The following is a 19,008-nucleotide window of genomic DNA, read 5'->3' on the forward strand; positions in this document are numbered from 1 at the left end:
TGGGTAGTATTTTAATAACCTAACTCGTGGATCTCCTAACAACGTTAACAGTAGTACACAGAATCACGTGTCAAAATTGCCAATTTAAGGACTTACTTTGCCTCCAAACTTATTTCTTAGAATACCACTGGGAGAATTTGTATATACTATGTATATAAATATGTTAATACATATTTGCAAGAATGACTGTTAGCAACAGAGCGGGCCAAGAATACACACTTACAACATGGCAGTGGCTTCAAGGAGGACTTGATTAAATTCTTGTCACTTCTTTCCTATGCACTCCTGTCTTGGTTCCCAAAGATGTTAGCCTTAACCTTCAACTCTGCATGTTAGTTTCTTGCTCTTGATTTGACTTGAAGCAGTGGATTCCTGTGAACCAGTAACATCCCTAGGTTGATTGCTAGGCTTTAATTCTCACAAGAGGATTATAATACCTTTTCCCAAATACTCAATTGATGTTTCTCAGGCTTTGGGATTCAGTAATACATAAATTTCCCAAGAAATGTTGGGAAGGAAGTCTTGCATAGAAATACTAATCGAGAGATGTCACAAGGCAGGACTTGACGAAAGCCGAGCGTCATAGGGTTTCCTGGCTGGTGAGCTCCCCAGGGCAGCTGCTGTGTCTCGTACAGCACAGCGTCTCTGGGACCCCCTTAGCACTTGACCCAAGGTGGGTGCCTGGTCCGTGGAGGGTGCTCCTTGAAAGTTGCTGACTGAACAGATGGGTTTCCAACCAGTGGCTGGAAGCAGCGTATAAACAGCTTTGGCTGACGAAGATGATTCAGGTTGTAGAGGTTTGTGGAAGATGAGCTTGGAAAACTCTGAGGTCTCTGTTGTGCTAAGCCTTGAACGACATGCAGAGAAGCTTGGATTTTTCTATTCCGGACTCTTACTGGGGAGAGAATTGAACATGACACAACTGAGTCTTCGTTGGCTCAGAGCCATGCGATGAGCTGAAAGCAGAATAGCCTTTTTCCTCTCTATTTTTTATTTTAAAAAAGGTTACAGCTACAGAAAAGTTGACAGAATAGCGCAATGAACTTTCGTATTTCCTTTACTGAGGTTCACCAATCGCTAACAGTGTTGCGTTTGCTTAACATTATGTCATAGATCATCCACATTCCATATTTGTTCTCTGGTTTCCTTGTCATCGGGTTTCGGTTAACGTTTCTTATGGGAGCCCGCGGAGGTGATGAGTGCTTCCTGTTACTTCACATAAGGAGGCATGATGATGCCAGTTGCCCCTGTAAAGGTGATGCTGACTTTAGTCACCTGGTAGGTTGGTGTCTCTGAAGGCTACTTTTGTTTTAAGGCAGAGAACTTTGGAAGGAACTTTTCAATGACTTTTAGGAATAACTGACAGCCATGTTGGAAAAGAGACAGTTTCTCTGTCAGTTGCACCTGCTATTGAGAAACATCTTGGTGTAGTCAGAAAACCCCTGAGAGCCCGGAAACTGGCACTGGGAACCCAGCTCTACAGCCATCTCTCCCCATGACTGTAGACAAGTTATGTCATCTCTCTGGGCTGGGCGATTGTACTTATAAGCAAATCGTCACTCAGAGAAATGAAGCAGTTTGCCCAAGGCCACGGCAGAGCTGGGGTTCAGACTCAGCTCTAGCTGGGACAAAGCCCTGCCCTTGCCCTCACCCCAGTCCGCCTTGTCTGGGGTGGCTGGTCACTGTTAGGGTGGCACCAGGCACTAGTGCTCAGAAGCAAAAGAACACCAGCACCTGGAGGATGTGGGGAAAGAGGGAAGAGGAGGTGCCTGTCCCACCTGGGCTCTCTGCACGTGGCAGGCGGCTCCATAGGAAGGTCAGCGGGCTGTCAGGCACTCCTCCGCCACCCTTGGAATAAACGCTTTCGCACAGGTGTGACAGAGGTGAGCTGCTGGTGCCAGTCCAGCCCCGCCTGTCCAGGGAGGGAGGTGTGGGCCTCAGGTCACTGGCCTTGGCCCATGTTTGGGTTGCTGCCCAGGATCCCCACATTGGCCCGTGAATCCCCAGGATGGTCCAGAGGGATGGGGGAAGGCAGTGCCTCAGCCTGCCTGGGTGCCTGGGTGCCGGGGTGGGGGCAGGAAGTACTGATGGGGGAAAGGTGCGCGGAGCCTTGCCAAGCAGGTCACTGTGGGTGGGGAGACACCACGTACTTACTCTGGTCGCCTCAGGATAGGAGCGGAGGTTCTGGAGCAGGCAGCCAGGGAGAAGGGCCGGGCAGCAGCTCCAGAGTTCCCTAGGACGGCCGCTGGCGGCCCCCCGGCTTGTCACCTTCCCGGTGAGCACCTCTCCCCAGGCAAGTAGCACCTGCGTGCTCGGTGAGTAGCGTCTGTCCTCACACTTTCATGGTGTCCTTCCCCAGAGCAGTTGTTTTGAGGAAAACAGTGGCTCCAGCTGAATCCGGACACGGTTTGTCAAGGCCATGTTTTCCTGGTGCTGTTAGAGCTGAGAGTCCAGGAGAGTCAGCCTCCCCGAGTTCCAGCTGTTTCTCCCTACATTGTGCATCCCCACAGGCCTCCAGAGGGAAGAGACTGAATTCAGGACCTGGGCCAAAGCAGCCCAACAAAGAGCAGGCTGTGCTGTGTGGGCCCTGCGGGGAGTTCTGGGAAGTCCTTCTGCCCCTGGTTCATGGCCTCCTTGGGCCCTGCCTTTTGGAGGGACCTCCAGGGCTCCGGCAGCCGGGCAGGCAGGGGCCGAGGGGCCCCTGGAGAGTGAAGCCCGGAGGGAAAGCGGTGTGAACAGATCCCCCACCTCCGCTGGTTGTAACGCTTAAAGCAGCGGTGCTTTACATGATTCTTTTGAGGGAGCCCCTTCTATCCTCCTGCCGGGTGAGGCTGGAACCCTTACTGGGAACCTGACATGACCGAACGTGTGAGGCCTTCCGCTCCCTGAATGAATTCCCCAAGTGTCATTACTAAATCACTCAATCTTGGCGTTTCTCCATCTCGTCCCACACACCCCTCCTCCTGGCTCCTGAGTCCTAAGGAGTGAGATTGCAGGTTTTTGACCAGTTTTCTTCCTCAGAGCTCTTGCAAGCTGTCATGCAGGTGTAAAATCCGGAAGCTGCTGTCAGACTATTATGAGGATTGGAAGGTGAGGGCATGGGCCAACATTCTGACTCTCCAAGGTGCTTCAATGTTTAAAAAGTCTGTTCTGGGCTCCCTGAGATTTGATAACTCTTGTTTTTTGTCCTTTCACCCCCCTCACCTCTGGTTCTCCCTTTCCTCTTCGGGAGACGTCATGCTTTCCAAATATTTGTTAACTAGGCCCTTATCTGGGACCTTAGAAAGCAAGCAGACAGGTGTGCACTCGAAACGGAAAGGGAGAACAGAAAACAAGTACTGAAAATGCCTTTGAATCCACCACGGCTGAGCTTCGCTTTGCTTCGCTTCGCTTCCTCCTGTCAGTACTCACCCTTAGTTCCTGAGCTGATTTCTCTCAAGCGAGGCCCAGAGCTTGTGTTAGGGAGAAAGCAAGGCGTTTTTGAAGGAGACTCCTGGCTTTTCTACTCAGCTTCATTACAGAAGACATTGATACTTGTTTTAAAAACAACTACAATCGTGTAAAGACTATTGATCTCCCCACCATCACACTCCTCCTTCCCATTCTAAACCCTCCACGGTTGTTTATGTTGTTGGGCAGGCGTCTGTCAGCTCTGTGTTGCAGTCCCATAAAATGGGCGTGAGGCAGACTTGCAGTTTGACTACTCGCTGTTTCCTCCCAGCTGTGTGTTCCGGCCGTCCTGCTGTGGCACCACATCTGTGCCACCTGCAGGGTCGGCAGAGGATCCCATGACATGCATGTGCCAGAATGTTGTGTCTTGAGGTAGACTCCCTCAGCTTTCCTGCTTCATCTTGGTACTCTCTAAAATAACGGTATCTCATATTTGTATCATGCTTTTAAAACTTTTTTTTGTTTTATTTTGCTTACTAAACACAGCACATATTCATTACAGAAAAACCAGATAAGCAATAAGAGAAGAAATCAAAATTACCCGTAAGGGATAACTATCATTAACATTTTGGCATATAACTTGTATAATACAAATGTTTTTCATATTTAATGTCTCCTCTGAGTTTGGCTGCTTCCATTCGGAAGGCATGTGGATATTAGTTCCATCTCACAGATGGGATAACTGAGCCACAGAGAGGTTAGAAGGTTGCCCAGAGGTACACAGCATAGTAAAGACAGAGCTGGGAGTATACTTGTCATATATCCAGCACCAGTGCCCTCTCCACTGTGTCCCACTACCTCCAGATAGAGAGGAGTCATGCTGGGGTCTGGATTTCAGCAGGACCTGGGCAGTTGCTATCATTTGTTGAATTGCCTTATCCAAAGGTTAATAAACTCCTAGAGGAAAGTGTCTCATGACACTTTGGCCCCTCACTGATTTAGGAGAAAAGAGAGAAGGAAAATGTACTCCTGAGATTTAAAGTGTTGCCCTTCCAGCACTTGACTTCATCACCTTGATTATTGGGGGTTTCAGGAGCTGCACATGGAGAGAGCATGATAAACCAAGGAGGGGGAGGGGTTGAGAAACCTTCCAATGACCCAGCTGCAGTAAGGAGAGGCTTTGCTTCATCTGGAGAAGATGGCTTTGGGGAGGAGGAAGGTGCAGGCTGAGACTTGGTGACCAGAGATCAGACAGGACAGGACCAGGAATGGAAATTAGTTTGACGGAGGGCCCACTCACCAGGATACGGGAGACTGTAGCATTAGAGGGCTTCAGGAATGGAAGTGAGAAGCAAGACCCTGGAGTGGTTGAGAGCTCCCACCCTGAAGGCAGGCCAACTCCTGGCCTGCATCCTGGCTTTCCCAGCCTTTTCTTGTCCCCACCACCCCGCTCTGCTGTGTCTCTCTCCACCCCCATCTCCTGGGCGTAGGAGCCTGCATTCCCCCTACCTAGAACACCCTACCCCTCAGCCTGTGTAAACAAAAGTCATCTGCCCATTCCTTGACTTTATTTTCTTCTCTGAACCCTTAAGTGTTTTCTCTAATGAGCATATTTTACTATTAAGATCATTTCTAGATAACCCAGCTCTCCTTGGCCTTGACCCTTCCCTGAGGCCTCCAGCAAGAGACCATTTCCTCCCCAAGGACTCAGCCGCCCTCCTCCCCTTCCCCTGTTTGTGTGCAGCCTTCCCCAAGGTGGTTGCAGGTACTGGTTTTATCTTCCTCCTGGACTGGAGTGTAAACACTTTAAAGGCTCCTGAGGATTTGTTAACTACCTCCCTACCCCTGCCCTGAGAGGAGCTGAGGCCTCTGAATGGCCTGGGCCTCCTTCCATTGGGTTGTGCTCTCTAGGTCTACCCTGTGCGAGGATTTTAGAGTCACAGTGTGTTGACACGCCCAACACTCCTTCCTAATGGGGACAATGGAGCCAAGAAGAATGAACCATCTCCCCCAAGGTCACCTGGCAGATTAGCAAAAGAGCTGCCTGAGGCCTCCTCAGCCAGCTGCTTCTGGACTCTGTGTTTTCCCCTCCACCCATTTGTACCAATTGATCGTAATCCTGATAAGCTCCTCTTTTGACTGGAATGGTCTGGAGACCAGGCTCAAATACCCCGTGAAAACTGAAGCCTGAGGACAAATGATATCCACGGGGCTACTTCAGGCTGGGCTGGGAACGAAAAGCTTTTTTCCAGCTGTAAGAAGTTATCCATTTATTCAGCAAGATTTGTGGGACAATTACTGCCTGCCAGTCACCTCTCTCTAACATTTGAGGATCAGTGTGATTGTAACAGACGAAAAATCTCTGGCTCGTAGAGTTATATTCTTTTGGGGAGAGACAAGCAGTTAACAAATGAGTAAAAAAGTACACACACATATGTATAGGTACATGCATACATGTATGTGTGTGTATATAAATATTTGTGTATATGCGCATGCGCATTCTCTCTCCCTCTCTCTCTCTTTCTTTCTCTCTCTCTCTCTCTCTCTCCCTCTCCCTCTCCCTCTCCAGATAGTGGTAAGAGCTACAGAGAAAATTGAAGGAGGGAAGAGAAATAGAAGTACCCAAGGGTGGGCTGGGGTGATTTCAAATCAGGTGGTCAGGTTGACTGTCACATTTGAGCAAAGCCCTGAGAGGTGAGGCAGCAAGCCATGGTGAAACAACATTTTCAGCTGGAGGGGACAGCTGCAAAAGCCCTGAGGCAGGCTATGCCTGTTGCTTTCAGGACCAGAAAGGAGGCCGTGTGCCTGGTGCCTAGTATCCTGGGAGGGAGGTAGCAGGCAGGGGCACCAGTTCTGGAAGACCTCCAAGCCAGTGTAAAGATGGGCAGGAAGCGCCTGGAGGGATGTGATCAGAGGAGGAACAGAATCTCACTTAAAGGGATCGGTCTTACTGTTGCGTGGAGAGTAGTGGGGTGAAGCCAGAAGCAGAGAAGCCAGTTAGGAGGCTGTTGCGATAATCCAGGCAAGAGATGATGTTGACTTGGACCAGGATCCTAGCAGTGGAGGTGATTAGATCCTGGGTGTTTATTAAAAGCAGAGGCAACCAGGTTTGCTGACTCTTACATTTTGGCCTGATCATCTAGAAGGTTGGAGTTGCCACTTACTGAGATGAGAAAGACTTTAGGGGAAATGTCAAGGGCTTGGTTTTGGATGTGTTAGGCTTGTGACATCAGTGGGCATCCATGTGGAGATCTCAGAGAAGCTGGGAATGGAGAAATAAATAGGGGAGTCATGAGCATATTGAAGGTGTTGAGAGCCATGAGCCAGCATAGGATCATGCAGGGAGGGAACGTAGATGGAGAATGAAAGAGACCTTTAGAAATTGGGAAGAAAATTGCTGACTGGCACCAGCAAAAGAGATTGATAAGGAGCAGCCATTGAGGTCAGAGGAAAACCTGGGAGCCAAGTGAAGAAAAGACGTAAAGGAGAAAGGATCCAGCAATGTATCCCATGCTTTGGTGAGTCAAGTAACATGACTATAATACATGTTCAGTACAGAAAGTTTTAAAAGTAGAGCAACATAAAAATAATAAATCACCTACCACCCTATTCGTACAAGGAAACTTCACTCTTTCTCTAGCCTTTTTTTTTTTTTTTGGCTGTGTTGGGTCTTTGTTGCTATGTGTGGGCTTTTCTCTAGTTGCGGCAAGCAGGGGCTGCTCTTCGTTGCAGTGCACGGGCTTCTTATTGTGGTGGCTTCTCTTGTTGCAGAGTACGGGCTCTAGGCACGCGGGCTTCAGTAGTTGTGGCACGTGGGCTCAGTAGTTGTGGCTCGCGGGCTCTAGAGCACAGGCTCAGTAGTTGTGGCGCACGGGCTTAGTTGCTCCATGGTGTGTGGGATCTTCCCAGACCAGGAAGGGCTTGAACCCATGTCCCCTGCATTGGCAGGCGACTCTTGACCACTGCACTACCAGGGAAGTCCCTCTCTAGTCATTTTTATGGGAACTATGCTGTCTCTGTAGTTTTGTATTCTGCTATTTTTCACTTAACAAGTTATTAAATATTCTATGGAAACATGATTTTAATGGCTGGATAATACTCCATTTTCTGGGGGTGCCCTAATTCATTATCCATTCGTTTATTATTGGGCATTGAGTCATTTCTGGGTTTTTTTCATTATTAAGAATATTTTTTTGTTGTTATAAAAATTGGTTTCATTATTGTAAATGACATTGCATCGAACAGCCTGGTACAGTTTCCTGTGAGAGGAATTACAAGGTCAAAGGACATGATCACTTTTAGGTGAAGCTTAAATTTGGAAGTCACAGTTTCTCCTGGACAGAACTTAGCTGTAGGGCTCTTCTGTGTCTCCTCTCCCTTCAGGGATGTTCAGAAGTCACTCTGCCCTGCTGACGCCCATTTCTGCCTTCCTCCCCTCCAATTAGAGTTGGGCCGATCCGAGTTCTGTTCCCCCTCACTAGGCCTGGCCGCCCCTCGGTGTGCCACCCCTCACCTTGCCACCAGCCTCTGTCCCCTCACCCAGTTTGTTCATATGGCTGCAGGAGTTAGAGCTTCCCTCAGGCTCACTGGAGTGTCAGGATGAAATAGTCCAGTGTAGGTGCTCAACACACTAAGCGAGGTCACATACATGAAGGTGCCTTGTGAACTTTAAAGGGCTGGCCCATGTCCAAGTCTCAGTTCTGCTTAAAAAGAAAGGGGTATGAGTAGCGGTGTCCAGTGCACGCCCCGTAACCACACACCCCCACACAGCAGGGCCACTGAGGCACAGGCTGGTGTGCTGGCGGCGAGAGCTGGGTGTCAGAAGTTTGGGGGGCTTGGATGGAGTTGTTGGGCCCAGGAATGTGGGGGCTGTTTGTGTTAGTTGACCTCCTGCCAAGCAGTGCCAGGTGCCACATTTGCTCCCCAGACGTGTGTGTGTCGCAGCCAGGAATCCCTAAGACCAGAACAGTGCTGGGAGGCTGGAGCCCAGGCCAGTCAGAGCAGGAAGGGATCTTGGAGTATCTAATCCTGCCCTGACGCTCTCCTCAGTGAGGACGCCAGTGAGGTGACAGGAGACGCACTCAAATCTGTGTAAGGGCCCCATGCCTCGGCTGCTCAGCCCGGATCCTCCCGGGAATGGAACGGGCGGCTGCTTCCTGCACCCAGCCCAGCCTTCCAGGGCTCTGGGAGGTGGCCTTCTCGCTCCCACCAACACCCCAGCTGGGTTTGCTGTCACCCTGGCCTCTCGGAATCCAGCTGAAATCATCTCCAGTTCATTTCCAAATGCTGCTCTCACCCTGCCCATCCTCTTCATAGCCCTCCTAGGCTCTCCGCTGCCCTTCGGATAAACAGCCACATCCCTCACTTGCCCTTCGAGGCCCCAGGTGATCTCCAGCCTCAGCCAGCCCAGCCGCCCCGTGCTCTCGGCACGCCAGCCGCGCGGCCCTTCTTTCTACCCCTCAGAGGTTCTGTGCCATCCTCCTCCCTTCTTGGGGTCTCTGTCCCCCCACCTGCCTGCCTCTTAGTCAGGGACCACGTCCTCGGAACCCCCTCCCCGACCAGCCACACCAGGCTCACGTGGCGGTGTTGGTCTTCCGGCGCCCTGGGCATCATTCACAGTTAGGTGTTTGTGTTGGGCATATGATGGTGAGTGCTTAACAAATATTTGTTAACTGAGTGAATGAAAACTGCTGGCAGCAGCCGGCACCAGAGGAAGAGCGGAGGGCACTGGCGGCATCAGCAGCTGTAGCTCCTGAGGTCCTCGGGTGAGAAGGTTCTGGAAAGGTCCCCAGCTGTGGCCCTCTGCCCGTTGGCACCCCTGCCCTTACCTCCAAAGCCTTCTCTGAGCAGGGAGGGTCCTCAGCTCTCAGGCTGCCAAGAAGAGGCCTGGCTCGCCTCTGGGCAGGCCCTTCTTTCACCTCCTCAGTATCTTTCAGTGTATTATTCAGTTTTCTTTCTTCGAAACACTTAAACGTATCTCCCTCTCTTCCCCCCATCATGAAAGCGTCCCATGCTCATTGTAAAGAATTTGAAGAACACGGAAAAATATAGTTAAGAAAATAAGAATCACCCCTCAGAGGGAAGCCCCATTAGCAATTTGGGTCATGTCTTTCCGGTTTTGTTCCTGTGCATCATGTGCATGTTTTGACATCGCTGTGGTTCTGTTGTCTGTGAAGACGACTTTTAGTATCTCCTCAGTCCTCCACTGCTGACAGTCCGTGGCAGCTCGGCGCATTGACCTGCATGGGGGTGAGTGGCCGGAAGCCGGCCACCCGTCAGGCCCCTCGCTGGTCCCAGCTGAGGAGCCCTCCTGCCCACTATGATCTCTTCTCTGGGCACGTTCTCAGGTACAATAAAAGGAGGCCGGCTTCTCCTTTTATTGTAGCTTAGCTCCACTCCACAGGGCTGACAGGCTGGCTCTTGGTGGAACTGGAAGAATTCTAGAATGGGGGGTGAGGGAAGGGCCTGGCAGACTTTCCTCTGGTTCCCATACTCTCTGCACAAAACCAGCTCCCAGGGCTTCCCTGGTGGCGCAGTGGTTGAGAGTCCGCCTGCCGATGCAGGGGATGCGGGTTCGTGCCCCGGTCCGGGAGGATCCCGCATGCCCCAGAGCGGCTGGGCCCGTGAGCCATGGCCACTGAGCCTGCGCATCCGGAGCCTGTGCTCCGCAACGAGAGAGGCCACAACAGTGAGAGCCCCGCGTACCGCAAAAAAAAAAACCAAAAAAACCCAGCTCCCAGACTACTCCTGGGGTGTTGGCCTCAGGGGACCTGCTGGGGTGAATCCATTCCAAGGCCACACAGGCCTCTCACGTGCCCTGAGGGGAGTAGGGTGACCGAGATTGACAAATGGGAGCAGAGAGCACCGTGGAGCTGCTGGTCTGGAAACCCAGGGCACTGGGTCAGTACTGGGTTAATGACTGATAGGGAAGCTTGGGAGTGCGTTGGCCAGGCCCCACTCCCATGGCCTCTCTGATCCTGAGCACTCTTCCGCCCTGTAACCAGAGGCTGCTGCTCCTCACCCCCCTGCAGTGAGGGAAGGAGGAAATGCAGCTACTAGGTCGTCCCAAGGGGCGGGGGAAGGGGCAGACGTGGAGAAGGGTCCGGGCCCATCTCTCTGAAAGAAGCGCAAACCCAGAGCAGGGCGCCCTGTCAGCTCTCCCTTCTCACCGTTGATTGTAAGGCAGGGAATTGGGAAATTCTGGGTTTAGGTCCCTGGAATAGACCTGGAATGTCACTTGCTCCATGTCATCCCCTAAGGCAAGCCAGGAGTGATGACAGTAGCAGTAGCCACAGCCCCATTTGTTAGGTGTTTACCCCCAGCACTGTTAAGCATTTGCAGTGTGGTTATCTCATCCGCATGACGGCCGCTCAGGTTAGGTGGTAGTAGGCCAGCTTTAGGGCTAAGAAACTGAAGGGTTAGTGTCTCCCCCAAGTCACAGAGAGGGGGGGCAGAGCCGGGGTTTGAACCCAGGCCTGACACAGAAGCCTGTGCAATGAACTTCTGCGGGGTACTCGCTGCATCTCAAGGGCAGTAATAGGTGAAAACTCATATAGTGGCAACTGTTACAACTGGACACAGTGTGGCTCAGGTTAATGTTTTTAGTCTGTTTATTCATTCAAAGAGTGTACGTTGAGCACCCATTAAATGCCTGGCACCGTGCAAGGTGCCGGGGACCTACCTCTGCAAGATAGATAGAGAGCATTGTGTGGGGAACTGGTAACATGGTGAGAACAGACCAGCTAACAGACGTTGCAGTTTGATGTGGTAACAGCAGATCTGGAGAGCCTGAGTCAGGGTTGCAGTAGGAAGGAACAGAATAGGACTAGTCAAGGGGAGCTTCCTAAAGGAGGAGGTGCAGGCAGGTCTGGAAGGAAAGTAGGCCTTAGCTAGTGGCGGGGATGGCATTCCAGGCTGAGGCTGGTGCGAGCCTCTGTTCAGAGAGTGATGCTGCACGTGAGGCGAGTGGGAAGAGCTGGGGAGGGAGCCGGGGACCAGAGCTTATGGCTGTCTTTAGCACACAGCAGTCATTTTCTGGCAGGGAGTATTCAGAAGGGCTTTAACCAGGGTGTTCTTGACAGAAGAAGTTCTTGGCATCTAGACAAAGGATTCAGGGATGATGGCTCCAGACTGAGACTAAGAGCAGCTTCCAGATCCAACAGGGCAAGGACTTACCAGCTTCTGGTCCAGTCTTGCCCAGCACCACATGCAAGGCACAACATAGTGATTAAGACTTGAGCCAACCTGCCTGGACTCAAATCCTGCTCCTCCAGTTACTGTGTGACCTTGACTCAATTACTTTCCCTCTCTGTGCCATAGTTTCCTCATCAGTTAAATGGAGATAATAATAGCACCCGACTCTTAGGGCTATTGTGAGGATTAGATGTGTCAGTATACACACAGTTTGGTGTATTATAAACCCTTGGAGAATTGGAAGCTGGTACCATTGTGATGGAGGTGGTGGACACGAGGCTTGGAGCTGTGACCCACCTTAGGCTGTGGTGCAGGGAGAGGCCTGACAGGATGCATCACAGCTGAATGGGGCCTGACACAGAGTAAGCCCACTCAGAGCATACAGCCTGCTGCTGAGTGTCAGGGAAGCTCTGTTTCCCAAGGATGACTGGACTTGGTGGAAGGATTAGGGCCCCAGGTGGCTTGGTCGCTCGAGCCCCAGACCAGGCCTCTCTGGAGCTCTGGGTCATCTGGGTTAAGCTCCTAACTACCTCTGCCTGTGAAATCTACCTGCCCAGTGGGAAATGGATAGAGTCGTGCCCCTTGCCCAACTTTAGCTCCTAGAAGGGGAAAGAGGGTGGGATGCTTGCTTGGCAGGCTTTTGTGAGCATGTATACACACAACACGTGTGTGAATGCCAGAATCAGAGTAGCCCAGGTATTTGGTTTTGTAAGAATTTCTTTTGGTAGCGACTCCATTTTCTGTGCAAGGGCCGCAGCGCAGCACCCCTCTCGTTCTGGCTACAGGACCCTTGTCCTGAGGACAGCACCAGCCTCTTAAGTGGGGCAAAGCTGTGACACAGTCAGAGGGTTTCTGGCACTGGCACAGTGCTGGGGGGTGGCAATAGCAAAAACCAAGGTTTCTCAGCCACATAAAGGTTAAACCTAGTGCCAGGTGCTATTTTTAGTGCCAGGACTGAAGGAAGGAAGAAGGGAACAGGGTGCACTGCAGGGAGAGTGGAGGCTGTGGTGGCAGCTACCTGTGAAAACCCAGCCTGTAGGCCGCCCAGGTGAGGTGGGGGAGGGCCTAGGGAATAAAGCGGCTCCTGGCTGGGCAAGCTGAGACCAGCGGTGGGGGCAGGCACTGGGGAGATGGGCAGACCTCAGCTGTAGACGGAGCACCCAGGGCTGTGTGAAAATGGATGGCTTCCAGCAAATTGCAGGGATGGGCCCCAGCATGGGGTTGCATCCAAATAAGCAACAGCCCAAGGGATGTGTGTGGGTTTTAGAGCAACCAGACTGCAGCTTCCCTCCCCCTGCAGCTGCTGTCCTTAAGAGGTCACAAACAGAAGGGACAGCTCTGGGCTGGGAAGGAACATCCACCTGGAATCCAGAGACCCTGGCCCCAAATCCAAAGCTCTAGCCAGAGCCCAGAATCCCATCTGATTTCAAGAGGCCACCGCTTGCACCCCAGAAACTGAGAAGAGTTCCTCTGGTCATGGTGAAAGAACGTTCTACCAGCTGATATGTGGAAGGGAAGCTGAGGCTCAGGAGCGTCAGGTGTGTAAGGTGGCCCCGTGCACACAGCTCCTCAGAGGCCGGGCTGGGCTTGGGCCCCGCGGTGTTCGCACCCCGTGGTCCTCTGCTGCATCCTCTAGCGTGTTCTGTGAGAGACGCCTGTCAGGCCAGGCGGGCCTGGGCTTTTTGTCACTTTCCTCATCTGCCCAGGGGAGACCACGGGGCTGGTCTTGTGGGGACTTGTGAGGATTGGGCCGAGCCTGCCATGCAGTAGGAACTCAGTCAGCTCCTGCCCCTCCCTCCGGGATTCAGTCCCAACAGTGACCTCTGTCCCATCTCCCAGGGTCACTCAGAGCGGCAGAAGATATGAGGGAATATGTGAGAAAATATTTTGTCGAGTATCTGTACAGGGAAGTGTTGTTTTTCCTCCTGTTTCCACCTGCCTGGTGTGCCTGCAGTCCTCACACCCCTCTCCCCCTGGCTCTCATCACCACAGCCTGTGTGATTTCCCCGTGTCCACTGACACCCAGGCTACACGGATCCCCAAGCAGTTTGTTCTAATCAGCCTCATCCGCTTACTCCTGAGGTCAGTGCCACCACTGTGCTTCTGGCTCCTGGGTGTCCCATGATCTGGCCCCTCTGTCACCGTGCTGCTCATCCTCGTGACGCTGCTCCTCAGAAGCCTCCTGTAGCCCCTTCAGCCACAGGCCTGGTTGAGGGTCTCTCACCACTCACGTGCCCCTGCCTCCTCTACTTCCAGGGTTTTCAATTCTGTGGAGCATGAAGAATCAGCATCCGTGATCCTTGTTATTTAGATAATCGCCAATTTTTGTAGAGCATTTTATTCGAGCCACGACGGTCACACACTGTTCTTGGTGATCACCGAGGTCCTTTACAGTGCTGTCACCAACCCCCTCCCCCCCGTCTCACTCTCCTTTTTTATCCTGCTACTATTTCAGTTAGGATTGTGTTCAACTGCACGAAACCGAAATCTGGCAAACAGCGCCTTGTGAAATAGGCATTTAATGTTTCCACCTAGGGACTTCCCTGATGGTCCAGTGGTTAAGACTCTGCGCTCCCAATGCAGGGATCCCAGTTTCGATCCCCGGTCAGGGAACTAGATCCCACATCCATGCTGCAACTAAATATCCTGCATGCCACAACTAAGACCCGGCACAGCCAAATAAATAAATTTTTAAAAAAAATTTTTTTTCCACCTAATAAGTAGTCTGGAGACAGGCATTCTAGGGTTAGTTCAGCAGCTCCGTGATGCTGTGGTGACCCGGCTCCTTACTCCTTTCTGCCCCACCCTCTTGACCTCTGTTTCCAGAAGACCTTCTAGTAGATTTCTTTTTTCTTTTTTTTTAAGTCTTTATTGAATTTGTTGCAATACTGCTTCTGTTTTATGTTTTAGGGGGTTTTTTTTTGGCCGCAAGGCATCTTAGCTCCCCGACCAGGGATCCGACCTGCACCCCCTGCATTGGAAGGCGAAGTCTTAACCACTGGACCACCAGGGAAATCCCTAGATTTCTGTTTACATATTGTTGGTCAGAATCATCACATGAACACTGTAGCTGCCAGAGAGTTTGGGAAATTGAGTGTGTAGCTAGGCACGTGGCTGATCCAGAGAAAATGGGGACTCAGTGAGAAAGAAGGGGAATTGGAATCGGGTAGCAGCTGGAAGTGACTGCCCCAGGTGGCGGCTCCTCGTTCCTGGTCAGAACCATGTGGCGGAACTGCACCTCTGAGCATTTCCCTTGCTCTGGGTCTGGTGATTCCCAGGTTTAATGCTCAGGGATGATCAGGGATTGATACTTGAGGAACCGCTTTATGCTAACCATACTCACATCCCTGCAAATGGGGGCAGTTCATGCATCATGAATGAGTAAAGCAGCCTAGGAGTGACAGCTGGAAGCAGTGAAGACACTGCCAGTGGAGAGCGCGATTCCAGGTAAAGAGGCCGCCACTGCCTAGCCCCTGGGTGGGCGGTGGGCAGGGGCATGCAGGCCAGGTTTGCCCGATTTTCAAGAGAAGCCAGGGAAGTCCCTTGGCGGTCCAGTGGTTAGGACTCCACACTTTCACTGCGGAGGATGTGGGTTCAGTCCCTGGTCGGGGAACTAAGATCCCACAAGCTGTGCAGTGCGGTCCCCCCACCCCACCCCCCAAAAAAGAAGCCAGAAAGCCAGATTTTTTAAAGCTTTTTTAAAAAACTCTATTTTGAAAAAGTCTAGGGTTACAGAAATATTGTAAAGATTACCAAACTTACCAAAACTAAGAAATGAATGCTGGTACAATGCTATTAACTAAACTAAGCAGATTTTACTTGGAACTTCCCAGTTTTTCCACCACCGTCCTCTTTCTGTTCCAGGATCCAGTCCACCACCCTACGTTGCATTTGGTTGTAATGTCTCCGTCTGTGAGACTTTCTCAGTCTGAAAACTAGAATTTTACATGACTTCTCCCAAGTTTTCCCATTCTGCTGCAATAATTTGGAAATTATACACTCTATTTACAGTGTCTTAGTGGTTACCTTTGAAATTTTTCTGTGTACATTTGACTGAACTGTAAAGTTCATCAACATCTCCAGTTGCCTCCTGAAAAATAAAAGGACTTGAGCAGTTTAACGTTGATCATGCCCTCTCATCTTTCACATTATTGTTTGTAAGTTTTGCTTTTTTATTTTATTCCAATTTAAATTATTTTTAGAACAGGTAACATGCCTATAGTTCAGAATTTAAAAGGTACAGTACTAATACAACATTGTAAATCAACTATACCCCAATAAAAATTTTTTTTTAATAAAATAAAAATAACAGGTACAGTGAAAAATCTCTGTCCCATCAGTGACCCAGACACTCAATTCCCTCCCCAGAGGCAACCAGCGTTCCCAGTTCTTAAGTAGCCTTCCAGCGCTATCTTACACATACACAGTCAAATCCAGCTTCATTGTATCTTCTTTGTGCAAAGTATAGCTCTTCACTTCATTCTGCAAATTGCTTTCTTCCCTTATTAATATATCTTAGAGATACTCCCAAATCAGTCCATAAACATCATCATTCTTGTTTATGGCTGTCCCCTGTTAATGGACATCTAGCTTGTTCCCCACATATACTGGTCAAGTAATACTGTAATGAGTAATCTTGTACTAATAATTTATGTCAATGTACTTCAGTGGAAGGATAGCTGTAAGATACAACCTAGAAGTGGTATCTCTGGATCAAAGGGAATGTGTCCTGTAATTTAGATAGATGTAGCCAAATTACCCTCTTTAGAGGTTGTGCTAATTTACCTTTCCACAGGGACATGTGAGATGATGTTTCCCCACGTGCTTAGCCACAGAGTGTTAGCATCTGTTTGGGGTTTTTTTTTTTAAATAAATTATTTATTTATTTTTGGCTGTGTTGGGTCTTTGTTGCTGTGTGTGGGCTTTCTCTAGTTGCGGTGAGCGGGGGCTACTATTCCTTGCGGTGCGCAGGCTTCTCATTGTCATGGCTTCTCTTGTTGCAGAGCATGGGCTCTAGGTGCACAGACTTCAGTAGTTGTGGAACGCAGGCTTCAGTAGTTGTGACTTACGGGCTCTAGAGCTCAGGCTCAGTAGTTGTGGCACACGGGCTTAGTTGCTCCACGGCATGTGGGATCTTCCCGGGCCAGGGCTCGAACCCGTGTCCCTTGCATTGGCAGGCAGATTCTTAACCACTGCGCCACCAGGGAAGCCCCATGAGGGTTAGCATCTGTTTTAATCTGATTGTAAAAAGTATATTTCAGTGTTGTTTTAATTTGCATTTCTCTTTTATGAATGATGTTGAGCGTTTTTTCATATGTTTAAGAACTAAGTGTATATACCTTTTCTGTGTATATTTTTTGTATCCTGGCCCCGTTTTTCTATTGGATTGCTGGTCTTTTACTTAATAGTTTGTAGGAACTATTTTAGGGCAATTAGCCCTTTGTCTGACGAGTTGCAAATACTTTTCCCAGTCTATTATCTGGGTTTTTTTTTTTCTCTTATGATGGTTTTTTCACCTTGTAGTAAGTTTGTATTTTTATGAAATCAAATTTATTAATTTTTTTACCCATTAAGCTTTATGGGCTTAGTATCCACCTTAGCTCTTCTCCCACTTAGCTTTTCAACCCTTTTTATAATTCATGTATTTTTGTTTTAACTTTAAAACCTTTGATTTATTTGGACCTTGTCTTGGTATAAGATGTAAGGTAGGGATCCAGATGGTTATTCACTTGTCCCAATACTATTTATTGAAGAATCCATCTTTTCTTTTTGGTTTGGAGTGCCATTTTTATAACATTAAAGTCCCATATGCATTTGTATCTGTTTAGGGACTTTGTGTATGCTCTTTCAATGATTATCTATTCATGTGCCAGTACCACACTATTTTAATTACCATAGCCCTACTATACAATTCTTTTTATTTCTCTTCAGCTAATTCCCTATCATGTTTGCCAGAGTACCTCCACTCAGCCTCTTTGCTTTCTTCAAGTCCCATCTTTTACTCTCAGTAGACCACCATTCCTCCTACTTAAGTTAACTAACAAGAGTGAAGTCACTCCCTATGAGCTTTAGCACACCGCCACCACCCCCCCCATACACACTGTTGCGATACTTTGTATTTTCCTCATCCTGTGCCCTTGAATTATTCCTCTTCCATCAGTCGTCCTGCCCCAGCTTCCCCCTTGAATCTTCAGACTGTCTTTCTCTGAAGACCTCTCCTCTAGCTAGCCACTGCTTACTTGAGCCTCCTCTATTCCAAAAAAACTTTTCCTGGCTTTGCTACTTTTTCAAGCTACATCCTCTGGTACATTCCTTTCCGTGACATATTCATTAAAAAATTAGTCTCTATTCATTGTCCCAGCTTACTAGCTGCCACTTATTCTTCAGAGCTCAGGTTTCCATCCCAACCACTTGGTTGAAATTTGTATAACAAGGTCAAAGATGACCTCACAGTCACCGGATTCATTGGCCATGTGTCAGTTTATCACCCTTGAACTCTGCAGCATTTGAGATGGTTGACCGCCCACTCCCCCCGAAAAACAGCCCTTCCCTTGTCTCTGAGACAACCGGCTGTCCCAAGTCTCTCCTGTCTCTGGCCACTGCCTCACTGTCTGCTCTGGTGCCTCTTCCTCTGTCCTCCCTTGACGTGTCACTTTCCTTTGGTGAAATGAATTCCTTCTTGCTCCTGTCACGTCAGTGAAGATTCCCCCCCTGCCCCCGACAAATCTCCAGATCCCCAACTCCCCAGGTCTTAGACCCTAGCACTGAATTTCCAAACTGCCTTTAGGAGACCAATTAAGAGGTCATTGTGTCAATCCAAACAAGGGAAAATGAAGGCCTTGTGGAAAGGAATGATTAAGAGGGAACGATTTACCATCAGCTGGAGGTTGCTTTGCTGTGGCACAGTGGTTCTCAAGCTTAGCTGTGCGTTACAGTCACCAGGGGAATTAAAAATAAAAATCCTGATGCCCAGGACTTCCCTGGTGGTCCAGTGGTTAGGAATCCTCCTTCCAATTCAGGGGACACGGGTTCGATCCCTGGTCGGGGAACTAAGATCCCACACGCTGCGGAGCAACTAAGCCTGCACACTCTAGAGCCCACGTGCCGCAACTACTGAGCCTGCGTGCCACAACTAGAGAGAAGCCCACACGCCACAACAAAAGATCCCATGTGCCACAACTAAGTCCCGATGCAGTGAAATAAATAAATAAATAAATAAATAATATTAATTAAAAAAAATCCTGATGCCCAAGCTGCTTCCCAAACCAATCAAATGAGAATCCCTGAGGATGAGCCCAGGCATCCATATATTTAAAAACTCCCCAGTGGAGATCGTTGCCTGCAGCGAGGAAGGCACTGCCCTGGAAGGGAAGGCTGCCGCCACCCCTGAGAGCCAGGAGCCCCAGGCCAAAGGGGCAGAGGCTA

General features: G+C 49.8%; 1 protein-coding gene across 4 annotated transcripts in view; it reads left to right on the forward strand.

Moving 5' to 3' along the window:
* Positions 1-19,008, forward strand: part of PPARD (peroxisome proliferator activated receptor delta) — a 75,407-nt gene that overhangs the window by 41,580 nt on the left and 14,819 nt on the right. Inside the window, exon 1 of one of the 4 annotated variants that reach the window (XM_060162653.1) lies at positions 1,817-1,883. The exons of 2 other annotated variants lie outside the window; for them this stretch is intronic. The gene's annotated coding sequence lies outside the window, so the exon portion shown is untranslated. Of the gene's footprint in view, positions 1-1,816; positions 1,884-2,296; positions 2,316-19,008 lie in introns of those variants that run through there. One more of the 4 variants, XM_060162654.1, reaches the window with a different exon arrangement.

Source organism: Lagenorhynchus albirostris, chromosome 10, assembly GCF_949774975.1.
Source record: "Lagenorhynchus albirostris chromosome 10, mLagAlb1.1, whole genome shotgun sequence".
NCBI classification, from domain to species: Eukaryota; Metazoa; Chordata; class Mammalia; order Artiodactyla; family Delphinidae; genus Lagenorhynchus; species Lagenorhynchus albirostris.